General features: G+C 39.3%; 1 protein-coding gene across 3 annotated transcripts in view; it reads left to right on the top strand.

The window, feature by feature from the left end:
- STXBP6 (syntaxin binding protein 6) overlaps positions 1-13,984 on the top strand; it is a 243,993-nt gene that overhangs the window by 30,451 nt on the left and 199,558 nt on the right. Inside the window, exon 1 of one of the 3 annotated variants that reach the window (XM_078448368.2) lies at positions 7,304-7,394. The exons of the other annotated variants lie outside the window; for them this stretch is intronic. The gene's annotated coding sequence lies outside the window, so the exon portion shown is untranslated. Of the gene's footprint in view, positions 1-7,303; positions 7,395-13,984 lie in introns of those variants that run through there. 3 annotated transcript variants of the gene reach the window in all.

Below are 13,984 nucleotides of genomic sequence, written 5' to 3'. Positions count from 1 at the left end.
AGGCTTCCACGGCCCATCTCGTCCCATGAAGGGGGGCTTTACTGAGGACTTGAAGACCCACAGTTCGTTTGACACACCACATCTTTCACCAGCTTTACTGGTTCTCGCCCTACTTTGTGTTCTTTCTCACTCAAACATCAAAGTTCTACCCACATTGGGGCAGCGGTGGGACAGGGACCCCTCACTAGGGACCTAACATCTAGCCAAATAAATACTGGTTATTTTCCAGGAATTCTGGTGAGTAAAAGATTTGTCTCATTACATGCATTTCAGCCCAGGTGCAACTATGCAAAGCCAGAGATACTAGTTTATACCCAACATCTAATTGACTACACCATTGATTATGCCATTACGGGAGTGTTTGTACTCCTAATAAATGTTTTACTGCTTACTCAGCATTATACGCTGTACATCTGGACAGCATCCACCTCAAATTTCCTTTATCTCCCTGATCCGCCAAACTCTTTCCTTCATTGTAAGGCTTATAACTTTGTTTTTACCTCTCATACCAATTCCCATGTACTTAGAGCCTGAAGCAAGTGTGAATCCCATTCCACCTCTCCTTTCCTGCTCCTCAGACCTGAGAATATATTAATTTTTTCTATTAAGCTTTGTGCCTTCCTAGGTTTGTTTTATGATTTCAGCTGTCCTTTTCATGCCCTGTTAGTAAAGTAAGTTCACAACCCAAGAGTTGTGCTATCAGGGATTAGTACAAACATGCTTAGCGTTTTCTTTAGAGTAAAAATTGTGTTTGGCATGCAAGTATTCTTTTTTTTTTTTTTTTAAGTTTATTTATTTTTGAGACCGAGCACAAGAGGGGAAGGAGCAGAGAGAAAGAGAGAGAGGGAGGGAGGGAGACACAGAATCCAAAGCAGGCTCCAGGCTCTGAACTGCCCCTACATAGCCTGACGTGGGGCTCGAACTCACGAACCGTGAGATCATGACCTGAGCAGATGTTAGACACTTAACCAACTGAGCCACCTAGGAGCCCCTGATGCACAAGTATTCTTAAGACTTGTGTTCCTTTCTCTAGAATGATGTGAATTTCTCCCAGTCTTTACTACTGGCACGGATTGTCTCAATGTCTTTTTCCCCAAAAGAGCCATAAGAGATTTGGTGTCATTGGAAACTAGATCCCTGCACAAATTTTGGAAGGATCAGGAAGTCACTCTCCTTAATTTTGAGGATTGCCTAGGACCTCAGATACAGATTCTTTCCAGTTTCTAGGAGTTAGAACTTCGCTACCATTCATGATTGGCACAAACTAAAGGTTAGTAATCTAATTCCATCTTTGTTTTTTTTGTTTTTTGTTTTTCCCTAGAGATAAAGTTAATTTCTGTTCTGGAGAAGATAGAAGAGATTTCGTACAGATCACAGTATTCACTGATGAGGCTAAAGCATTAGAAGTTTGTGACATCTTTTTTTCTTGGTGAAACAAGGGGGAAGAGCAGAACGAAAGTATATTAGGTACTAATAACAATAGTTGGTAGCATTTGTGGAGCATGTATGTGATACAGGTACCATGCAAACCATTTTCCATTTTTCATCTTAGTTATTACAACAACTCTGTGACTCTCCACTCTCATCTTTATTTTGCAAGTGAGAAACTTCTCATGCACAGAGAAGCTCAACAGCTTGTCCAAGGTCACACAGCTAATAAATGGCAGATCAGTGATTTTTAACCTTGGCAATGCTGTCCGAAGCTCACACTCTTAGCTACAAGGTTGCATTGCCCTACACTGGATCATTTTGACTTTCCCTCACTTTGAGTACAAGCCTCCCACAATTACATATAAAGCACAGGAGAGGTGGCAGTTCAGCTTCTTTTTCCTGTTGTTTATTTAATAGCAAGGTTAAAAAACAAAAGGCAGCATGTAGTCTAAATCAAGATTAATTAGACCCATGTGGAAAACATAACCACTATCCATGCCAAATTTCCGGCATTTTTCCTTTTTCATGTTCAATTTTTTTTTAATTTTTTTTAATGTTTATTTCTGAGACAGAGACAGAGCATGAGTGGGGGAGGGGCAGAGAGAGGGGGAGACACGGAACCTGAAGCAGGCTCCAGGCTCTGAGCTGTCAGCACAGAGCCTGACACGGGGCTCGAACTCACAAACTGTGAGATCATGACCTGGGCCGAAGTCAGTAGCTCAACCAACTGAGCCACCCAGGCGCCCCTCATGTTCAATTTTTAACAGTCACTGGTACACGTATTATTCCACTTACTTTCCATGTGAAATAGCTGAAGCTAGCAGAGGGTGCTGAATTGTTGCCTATTTCTTGAAGACTCTTTGTCTGAGTGGAACTTCTTCTCTAAAAAAAAAAAAATCCATTTTTGTTTGTGGGACACGTCTTTCTTTGGCTAACATGGTGTTAACAGGTGTAGAATCCTGGCATTAAACTGAACTTTCCTTTTTCTTTCTGAGCTGGCGGAAGGGAACAGGGTCAGGGTGATAGGCAGAGCATCAGGACAAAACCCCTCATAGGATCCCAGACGTCCCTGTTTGCCTCCACCCTCCTGCCCTTGAGGTTTTAGAAGAAACTTAAGGAGATCTCCTTGAGCTGGGTTATCCACTTGTGATTTAAAAAAAATAATAATAACAGTTTTCCTTTATTTTGTAGAGGAAAAAATTAAGAATATCTCCCCCTTGGGGTACCTGGGTGGCTCAGTCGGTTAAGTGTCCAACTTCGGCTCAGGTCATGATGTCACAGTTTGTGACTTCAAGCCCTGCATTGGGCTCTGTGCTGACAGCTTGGAGCCTGGAGCCTGCTTCAGATTCTGTGACTCCCTCTCTCTTCCCTCCGGCCCTCTCTGCCCACCCCCCCCCCCCCACCCTTGCCCCTGTTCACACCCTGTCTCTCTCTCAAAAATAAACAAAGATTTAAAAAAATTAAAAAGAATATCTCCCCTTTCCCAAATATAAAAAGGGTATTCTTTTTTTTTATGTTTGTTTATTTTTGAGAGAGAGAGAAACAGAGCATGAGCTGGGTTGGGACAGAGAGAGAGAGAGGAAGACACAGAATCTGAAGCAGGCTCCAGACTCTGAGCTGTCAACACAAAGCCCAATGTAGGGCTTGAACCCACGAACTGTAAGATCATGAGCTGAGCTGAAGTTGGACGCTTACCACTGAGCCACTCAGGCGCCCCATAAAAATGGTATTCTTATATTGCTTTCATAATTTGATTTGAAAATTCCTCAACTGCTTTCAATATTTTCTTCATTATTATAATATTCTTCCTTTATCCCAGCCACAGAAAGGGTCATAGAAATATAACAAATAAAATACTATTATTTATAAATAGCTATCTCAGAGCTTTGATTTATGAGTGATGTAAAAAATAAAGTTTCTTAGTTTTCCTCCCACATTTAAAATAATATAGTAACTACAGAAACTTTGGACAATTCCAAGAAATAGGAGCAAAGAAAAGCAAACTCCCATAGTCCCTATACCCAGGGGGGAAAAAAACCCAAAAAACAAAAAAAAAGTCACTGTTTTCATATAGTTTCTTTTCTTGAAGAGTTCTTACACCTTTTTCTGTGTAAAGTTTTTATTTATATTTATTAGGAACGGAATATAAACTTCCCTGGTATTTACCTGTGTAAGATAAATTACAGAGCTAACTGATAAATATTGGAAGTTCGATAGAACAAGGCACTGTAGTAATAGTAATTCTGTAAAATATCAGTAGTTGAAGTATGGCCAACTCTTAATAAAAGTTATCAAAATAACCCTTTGGGTTATGATCATACTGAAAATACAGTTTTGGTTCCTGCTCTGTCAGAAAGATGTCACTGGTTCAAGAGACAACTGGCTACCCCTACCGTGTCCCAGGTCATCTTACAGATCTTTGGCTGGCACCTCCCTGGATATGTAGCCAGTGCTCTGGACTTCTGGGTGCTTGAAAACAGAGCACCCAAGTCCTGCCGTTGGGCATATCACGGAATTGCTGGAGAAGACAAGATGACATTTCTGCGGCTACTTTTATTTTTTTGGTATGGAACATTTAAAACCTACACAGAAGTAGAGAGAATATTATAATGGACCCCATGTGCCTTTCTTACAGTGTCAACAGTGATCAGTCTGTGGTCTTGCTTTGCCTAGACCCCAACCTCTAATTCCAGATCCTGGATTGTTATGAAACAGATCCCTGACATTTTATTATTTCATTTGTAAGTATTTCTGTACACATCTCTGAAAGTAAGGACTGTTTTTTTTTTTCTTTCAATACTATCATCATACTTGAAGAACTTCTCTGATATAATTGAATATGGAATATCTAGTCAGTGTTCATTCATCTGTTTTCCTTATTTTTCTTTTCAGTTTGTATAAGGATCCAAATAAGGTCCATGCATTCTGTTGGTTGACATGCCTCTTCAGTTCCTTTTACTCTATAGGCTCACCTTCCACTGTCTTTCCTTCCAATTTATTTTTTGCCAAACCAGAGCATTTACTCTGCAAAGTTTCCCGTAGTCTGGATTTTGCCAATTACATCCTATGGAGTTAAATGTTAAAAGTCCCTCTTTAACATATTCCTCTAGATACTGTATTTCTTGCGAACTGGTAGGTGCACCTGGAGGCTGAATCGAATTCTGTTTCCATATCTTGTCAATAATACTATAATAAGTGTGTTATGTACTCCCATCAGGAGGCGCTTAAATTAACATCAGTTCCCTGTGTGTGTGTGATATGTTGATATGTTCACAGTCAAGGGTGATCGTTTCCACCTAAATCCATCAATTCATTATGGGTTTCAAAGTCTTATTTCAATCATTTCTTCATTTGCCACCTAGGATACTTCTATAATGAGAAACTCCTGCTAATCAGCTGTTTGGTTATCCTGAGGTACAGTTGGCTCCATTAGCGAACTAATGAGTAGTATTCTCCAAAGGTAACCATTGAGAGAGACAGAGACACAGAGATGGGAAGAGGAAAGAGAAGTGTGTGATTCATTGAGAATTCATGAATTCAGGAGCGCCAGGGTGGCTCAGTCAGTTGAGCATCTGACTCTTGGTTTCAGCTGAGGTCATGACCTCATGGCTCGTGGGGTTGAGCCCTAGTCTGGCTCCATGCTGATGGCATGGAGCCTGCTTGGGATTTTCTCTCTCCCTCTCTCTCTCTGCCCCTCCCCCGCTCATGCTTTCTCCCCTCCCCCCCCCTCAAAATAAATAAACTTAATTTAAAACATGAAAATAATTCATGAGTTCAAAAATATTAGTGTTTCAATCCATTCCAGTTCTTACTGATACTAAAATCGTCTCACTTTTGACTAGTGGGAGCCCCTCTATGTTGGCTCCTGAATTTTTTTATGTGATTCACCTGCTTTGACAGCTTTCCTGCTTTTTACATGTTAAGGTATTCTAGGCTAGTGATTCTCAAAGTGTGATCTGAGGCTGCCTGGGGGTTCCTGAGACCCTATAAAGGGGTCCGTGAAGCCAAAACAATTTTCATAATAGGACTAAGATATTATTTAACCTCTTTTACTCTCATTTTCTCACATGTGTATACTGGAGTTTTCTAGAGACCACTGGTTGACTATGGAAATGTGTGTGCATATTTTTGTGTTTTCTAGAATTTTCTAAGATAAGCTCTTTGGAGTCTTCAATAATTTCTTAAAATATAAAGGGGTCCTAGGATCAGAAAACTTAACTATTGTTCTAGGATCCTCTTTACATTTCTTACCATGTTCACAGACTCACTGGTGCCCTTATAAATTAGCTTCCTTTTTTTTTCAGCTTTATTTTTATGTGTGAGTGATCTGCCCCAAGTAGCAAAACCAGAATTTGAATGTAGATGTTTATGCAGTATTTCCGTCCATAAAATAGAATCACTGCTGTCCAAAAATTTATGATTAATTAATGCTTAGAAGCTGTAAACACTGCATGCTATGCTAGACGTGTACATTTTAGGGGCCACCAAGTAAAATTAGCTGTTCTTTTTCTCAAGTGGAATGGCCCTCCAAAAGGGAAAAACAGATGTTGAGACAGGATGAGTGGTTGCTATAGCTCCATGGTATAATGAGAAACAATGCATTGAATAGTTGTTTTTCTGGTCACAGTAGGGAAATTCAAGATGCAGCAGTAACACATTAGAGTGTTAACTTTTGAAGATTTCAGCCATCCGGAGAAAAGCCTGCTTGGCATGTGGAATTCAGTAGTTCATGCGTTTCCCACTTATTTCTGAACCCAAGATCCAAATGACTGCTTGACCATGTAGCTCAGAAATACTTTTTCATCTTGCAGTTAATTGAACCAAATCCTGCAAGAAAGTATCTTGCAGTTTTCAAAGCTGAATAATAGTGCCTTACGCCTGGGATTCTCATTTTCCCCTCACTGAATAGTATACATATATCTAAAAGATGGTTACTTGAAACCACTGGATTTCATGGTTCTTGGTCCTCAGGGGGATCTTTATTTTGTTTCACTCTGTTGAGCTGAACTTGGTAACTTGTCCTTTGTTCACCATTGCCAATAACTGTAGCTTCTCTTCAGTACTGAACATTATAACTCACTTCCCAGGCACATGGAAGAATTTCCACCAGAAGAAAAAGACGTGTGCTTTCAAACCAAATGGGCTTGGCTTTCTGAAATTAGCAGCCTTACGTAATGGACTTGAGTATTTACAAATGTAAGAAACACCTGACAACCTCAGGTGCCATCTGGAAAAGTGTCATCATATAGGAAGCTTGGATCAGAGCCCACATCACCATTCAGGTGCTTCATAATTACTTTGTGGTTCAGTGTGGGAGTGAGGCAAAGAATATGTCAAGGGTTTCAGAGCTCTTAGTAAAAGATAGATATCTTTGTCAGAGTAGATATTAAATACTAAATAAGTCTGCGTTTATGAGCAAATTTATTTTTCACTGGAGCCTTGTTCTTTTTCTCAACATTAAGTGTGTCACAGTGAAATGATTTAAATATGTGCTTCAGGTGACTTGTTGCATTTAGATTTATGTATTTGGAAAGTCAGATGCCTGGGCTTTTCTAGCAAGCCAGCTCATGTTTTAGAATACATGGAAGTCAGTATGGAGTAGAAGGGTAGTCTTTCATGAGGATGGCACTACAGTTGGTCTTGTCGAATTTTATCTTCTTTTGTGTCACTGACCAAACCGCAAAAAAAAAAAAAAAAAAGTTTCATGTTAAATTCACTAAACAGACCGACTTTGTGTGGAAAGCATGCAGTGTATAATGATGTGAGCCTTGAACTTATGGCTGGGGAATGCCAGGAATCTGGGGTTCTGGTGTCACTGAGGAAAATGACCCCGCCTCTGTGTGCCTTGGCTTCCTGTTGAGAAAGTTCTGCTCTTCATAAGAGCTCTGAAGGACTAGGAGGAAGGTGCTTTATGTGTGGAGTTTTCCATAAAATGCAGTCCTAACTGAAAGGCTGGGTTAAAGGTAGGTCAATGCTTTATAAAAACATCTTTTATGTATATGTGAACTATTTATTAGTTTATGTCTCACCTATTTATTTACTTAGGTATGAAGTCGCCCCAGGCAATTTGAATTCTAATTTAAAATTCAGGTTTTGTTCACTTAATTCCCTTCTTTTTCTTAAGGGCAAAGAATATAAAGGCCTGGGAAATAGAAATTGGAATTGATTTTAATTGCCTGAATAAGTTTACCAGAAAAAAAGTTTTATCAAAGTGAAAATGAGGTCCAGATTATTTTTGTTCTTCCTCTGTATCTAATAGCAGGCAATTTTGGAGTATTCCATAAATCTCTTAAAAGTCTAAGTGAGAGTATCCATCACGAAGTGAGCCATGACTTAACAACTCTTTGTGACAATTGCCTTGGATAAAAATCTCTGTGATGAGAACTCACAATTCCAGGAATACATTTGGAGGTGGAATCAATTACATAGATGATTCCCAAAAGGATATGAAGCTATTTTAGAATATCTCAGAAACTCTGAAAGCCTCTTCCCAGCTTTGCCAAATCTCAGTGAGCCACTGCTGAGAGCAGTTGTGTTTTGTTCCTTTCAGAATTACTACCCAGCTGAAGTTAGGCTGCTGTGGAGATTGGGAACAATAGCCTGTTAGAATAGCCTTTGTCTTTGGAGAGTGCCGCTCTTTCTAGAAAAGATAAATTACGGCATTGCATGATTTGTAGTTCATACAGTAGCAGTCACTACTACGTGGTTTAGAACCATGACACGTACAAATTTCTGGTAGTTTACTTTGGTTCTAAATGGAAAGGATTTGTGTGTGTGTGTGTGTGTGTGTGTGTGTGATATCATTTTGCCTGAAGAAGCTACATATGGGTGCTTTGGAGTCTAGGAACATTTTCCACTGAAAATGTACACTGCTTAGCTGAGGGTCAGAGCCAAGTGGGAGTGAGTTCTGAAGGAACAAGCACAATGTGACCATACTCTCTTCCTCAGTTGGTGGGAGTGGACATGTTGGGTCTCTGCTTCACTAAGGGAGGAGAGCTTTTCTCTGCGTTTAAATATGCTACACAATACTGTGGAACCTGACTTAGGTCTGGGGACTTAGGTCTGGGAAAGAAGTATGTTTTGATTATTTATTATATAGTTTAGTGTAATCTGTATGATTCTTCTCTCACTTTTACTTTGAGAGACAAGTAGGAAATGGAAAAGCAAAGAACTCAGGTGGTCTGCAAGTGAGAGTAAGAGAAAAACATCTCTAGGAAATCAAATAAGATCTGAAGATGTATGTTGAAGTTTTCAGAACTTCAAATACTAAAACCCAGGGATCAAGAATTCTCCACTTATAGAACGACTTTGAAATTTTATTTTTTCATTGCTGCCTGCCTTCACTTGATATGTTGTAAAATTTTATAGTTGTGTGAAGTTATTCAAAATCAAAACAAAATAAGTTAAGTAGAAATGATCTTAGCTATCATCCAGTCCATCTGTCGTATGCTGCTGATGAAGCCAGTAACTTGCTGTGAAAGTTTTTAGTCTCAGAACTTTCCATGCCCAGCTCTGGCTTTAATGCATAATACATACTGGCTGGCTAGTGGGCTGACTGGAGTAATACTTACTAAAAACCAACCAACCAACCAACCAAAAAACCTTGAAGCAAACCCTGTGGCCAGAGTACATTTGAAGAAAGTCTTGGTGGAAAGGTCGAGAAGTATGATGGAAAGTGTTTGAATGGCTCTTTGGGGATTTAAAAACTTTGCCATTCTTCCATGAGTTGTTAAATCCTAATGTCTACTATTCCAGAAACTTCTTATGTGTAAATGTTCTGTATGTATAAAAACTTTTGTTGTGTAAAATATCTTTTTGTGACACATTCTCAAGCTCGTAGTATCTTTTACCATTACTTTGGGAGTACTGTTTAATTACTATTTGAGAATCAACAGAAGAATGAATGAATGAGATCATTATTGCCATTTAGAGACTGTTCTCCATATGCCAAAAATTAAAAAAAAAAAAAACATGGATTTTAAAGTTCCATCAAACAGTAGCTTAGCAAATCAGTGACATTTCAATGGTTTATTTTAGCTTTCCACTTACTTGTATTAATGTCTTTCAATAGAATTTTAAACACTTTTTCTTATATTAGTTACATATCACATGTATTTATATAATATATAGTCATATACTATATAATTGTTATATAGTATATATTATTAAAGTGGTTTTCTATTCTGTGTATTATTAATTATTGAGGAATAATTGACATTAACATTATATTAGTTTCAGGTGTACAACATAATGATTGGGTATTTTTATCTATTACACAGTGATCACCACAGTAAGTCTAATTGACATTCATCACCATACATAGTTACAAAATTTTTTTTCTTGTGATGAGAATTTTTAAGATCAACCCTTTTAGCAACTTTCAAATATGTAATACAGTATTATTAACTGTAGTCACCATGCTGTACATTACAACCCTGTGACCTACTTATTTTATAACTGCAAGTTCTACCCTTTGACCTTCTTCACTCATTTTGCTTCTCCCCATCCCCATGGATGTGTCTATGAGCTGTATCTATGAGCTTGATGTTTTTTGTTTGTTTGGTTTTGTTTGTTTAATTTTTTAAAGTTTCTTTTTATTTATTTTGAGAGAAAGATAGCAAATTGAGGAGGGGCAGAGAGAGAGAGGGAGAGAGAATCCCAAACAGGCTCTATGTTGTCAGCACAGAACCCAACGTGGGGCTCGAACTCACAAACCGTGAGGTCATGACCTGAGCCAAAATCAAGAGTTGGACACTTAGCCAACTGAGCCACCCAGCTGCCCCCTGTTTGGTTGTTTCCTTGTTCAGATTTCACATATAAGTGAGATCATATGGTGTTTGTCTTTATCTGTTTGTTTCACTTAGCATAATTTCCTCAAGGTCCATTCGTGTTGTCACAAATGGCAAGATTTTTTTCTTTTTGTGGCTTAATAGTATATCATTGTATATTTTCTTTATTAATGTATCTACTGATGAACACTTAATCAAAAAAATTGTAAATAATCAAAAAAAATTTTTTTAATGTTTATTTATTTTTGAGAGAGAAAGAGAGAGACAGAGTGTGAGCAGGGCAGGGGCAGAGAGAGAAGGAGACAGCATGCTCCAGGCTCTGAGCTGCCAGTACAGAGCCCAATGCAGGGCTCGAACCGACGAAGTGTGAGATCATGACCTGAGCTGAAGTCGGATGCTCAACCGACTGAACCACCCATGCGCCCCTATTGTAAATAATTTTGACTATTTTTTTAAAATATAATTTATTGTCAAGTTGGCTAACATACAGTGTATACAGTGTGCTCTCGGTTTTGGGGGTAGATTCCTGTGATTCATCGCTTACATACAATACCCAGTGCTCCTCTCAACAGGTGCCCTTCTCAGTGCCCATCACCCATTTTCCCTTCTCCCTTGCCCCCCCCCCCCACATCAACCCTCGGTTTGTTCTCTGTATTTAACTGTGTCTTATAGTTTGTCTCCCTCCCTCTCTGTAACTATTTTTTTCCCCTTCTCTTCCCCCATGGTCTTCTGTTAAGTTTCTCAAGTTCTAAATATGAGTGAAAACATATGATATCTGTCTTTCTCTGACTGACTTATTTCACTTAGCATAATATCCTCCAGTTCTATCCACATTGCTGCAAATGGCAGGATTTCATTCTTTCTCATTGCCAAGTAGTAAGTATTCCATTGTATATATAAACCACATCTTCTTTATCCATTGATCAGTTGATGGACATTTAGGCTCTTTCCATAATTTGGCTATTGTTGATAGTGCTGCTATAAACATTGGGATACATGTGCCCCTATGAATCATCACGCCTGTATCCTTTGGATAAATTCCTAGTAGTGCTATTGCTGGGTCGCAGGGTAGTTCAATTTTTAACTTTTTGAGGAACCTCCATACTGTTTTCCAGAGCGGCTGCAAGAGTTTGCATCCCCACCAACAGTACGAGAGGGTTCCCATTTCTCCACATCCTTGCCAGCATCTGTTTCCTGAACTGTTCATTTCAGCCACTCTGACCGGTGTGAGGTGGTATCTCAGTGTAGCTTTGATTTTTATTTCTCTGGTGATGAATGATGTTGAGCATCTTTTCATGTGTCTGCTGGCCATCTGGATGTCTTCTTTGGAGAAGTGGCTATTCTGCCCATTTCTTCACTGGATTATTTGTTTTTTAGGTGTTGTGTTTGGTAAGTCCTTTGTAGATTTTGGATATTAACCCTTTATCTGCTATGTCATTTGCAGATATCTTTTCCCATTCTGTTGGTTGCCTTTAAGTTTTGTTGATTGTTTCCTTTGCAGTGCAGAAGCTTTTTATCTTGATGAGGTCCCAATAGTTCACTTTTGCTTTTAATTCCCTTGCCTTTTTATGAAGGAAATTGAAGAAGACACAAAGAAATGGAAAAACATTCCATGCTCATGGATTGGAAGAATAAATGTTGTGAAAATGTCAATACTGCCCAAAGCAGTCTACACATTCAATGCAATCCCAATCCAAATTGCACCAGCATTCTTCTCAAAGCTAGAACAAACAATCCTAAAATTTGTATGGAACCACAAAAGACCCCAAATAGCCAAAGTAATGTTGAAAAAGAAAACCAAAGCGGGAGGCATCACATCCCAGACTTTAGCTTCTACTACAAAGCTGTAATCATCAAGACAATATGGTATTGGCACAAAAACAGACACATAGACCAATGGAATAGAATAGAGACCCCAGAATTGGACCCACAAATGTATGGCCAACTAATCTTTGACAAAGCAAGAAAGAGTATCCAATGGAAAAAAGATAGTCTCCTTAGCAAATGGTGCTGAGAGAACCGGACAGCAACATGCAGAAGAATGAAATTAGATCACTTTCTTACGCCATATACAAAAATAAACTCAGAATGACTGAAAGACCTAAATTGTGAGGCAGGAAACCATCAAAACCCTAGAGGAGAAAGTTTTGACTATTTAAAACATTGGGGTGAAGATATCTTTTTGAGTTAGTGTTTTCATTTTCTTCAGGTATGCCCAGAAGTGGAATTGCTAGATCATATGGTAGTTCGAGTTTTAATTTCTTGAGGAACCTCCATATTGTTTTCTGTAACAATCGGTGATTTCCTAACAATGTAATGTGTCTTATCACAAAGCTGAGAATTTTAATTTGAACCATTTTTTTTCTTTTTAAATGAATTGTGGCTATTTCCCATAGGGAGAGTTGGGTCTAGGGTCTGATCGTTTTGTTCACGTGGGGCTCAGGCAAATTTGTTTCTGTAACCAGGAATTTCCCATTCCCTGTCTGGCTTCATGTCTTGGGTGCTGGTTCTGGCTCCATGGACAAGACTCTGGAGTAGAGAGGGAGCCAGGCCTGCAGATGTGGTTCTTGTTTAGTGAAAGGCTGCCAAAGGTGAGTCCAACCCTGAAGATTCCTTTCTCATTTTCCTTGGGGACTTAAGATGACATGACTATTACTTGAGTTTCTAGAAGTCCTGCTCTATGACATAAAAAGTGGCTTATCTGTGAGACCTTGTTTTTGAGATGTTCTGACTATTTAAAAAAGAATGTGAATATTCTGAAGCATTGCAGGGCTAATTTGTTTTGCAGCTAATATCTTTAGGTTTAGAGGAAAGAATCCCAGTATCTTCTTCATTTCATCCCTTCCCTCCACAGATGTCAAGTGAGCACTTCTCACATAGCAGGCCCTATGTGGTGTGCTAGACAACTTGAGCATAGTTCCCTGCCCTCACAGGGCTTCCAGTGGAGGAGACAGGCACACACAGAAGTTAAATCTGTCAGATGGTGATAGGATCTATGAAGGAAGTTAAAACAGGGATGGGGGACAGGAAGTGTGCGAAGGGGTGAGGGATCCATATTAGGACCTAGGGTCCTGTGCTACTTATGGTGACTATTGGGGCCCATAGGCATGAAATAGCACAGTCATTTATACATTGTGGCTTATCGTGCTGTCATGGTCACTGCCAGCATTGTCACTGTCACAGCCAGAATGTACCTACCCACACCTATTAGCCAGGGTGTGTACAGAATGAGTCAGATAGCTGAGTGTCCTTCTGTGGACACATGCAGAGGAATTATTAATGACAAAACCATAAAATGACTGTATTCATTCAGCAAATGTTTACTGAATGATGTATATACAAGGCATTGCAGAGGGCAGTAAGACCCATCACCTGTACCTTTCCAGAAGAGCATATAATCTAGCATAATTGTGTGTGCTAGGTCATTTACACGTTGATGATGTAACATTTGAGGTGAACTGTGAAAGGTCCACAGCATGTGCTGGTTTGTCACTTTGCTGAGGCATGGTTTTCTGTCAGGTCTTCCGGGAGGCGGGTGTGGTGTACTAGCCAGGAGTGTGTTAGGCGAGTGCACTGTGTCCACATTCCAGCAGAGTGTAGTTTCTACCCATTGATCAATGTGTAAAATGCCTCTGAAGTGAAATATGCTTTCTTCGTGAAGGATCGCTCTCAGAAGGAAGCCAGTTTCAGGTGCTGGTGTTCGACATGATGGTTCTTAGCCAGAAAATGGAATCATTTAGGGTCTCAAGGACCTACTTAGCATT

This window comes from Panthera onca, chromosome B3 (genome assembly GCF_046562875.1).
Source record: "Panthera onca isolate mPanOnc1 chromosome B3, mPanOnc1 haplotype 2, whole genome shotgun sequence".
NCBI lineage: Eukaryota > Metazoa > Chordata > Mammalia > Carnivora > Felidae > Panthera > Panthera onca.
This window is presented reverse-complemented; position numbering and strand designations above follow the sequence as displayed.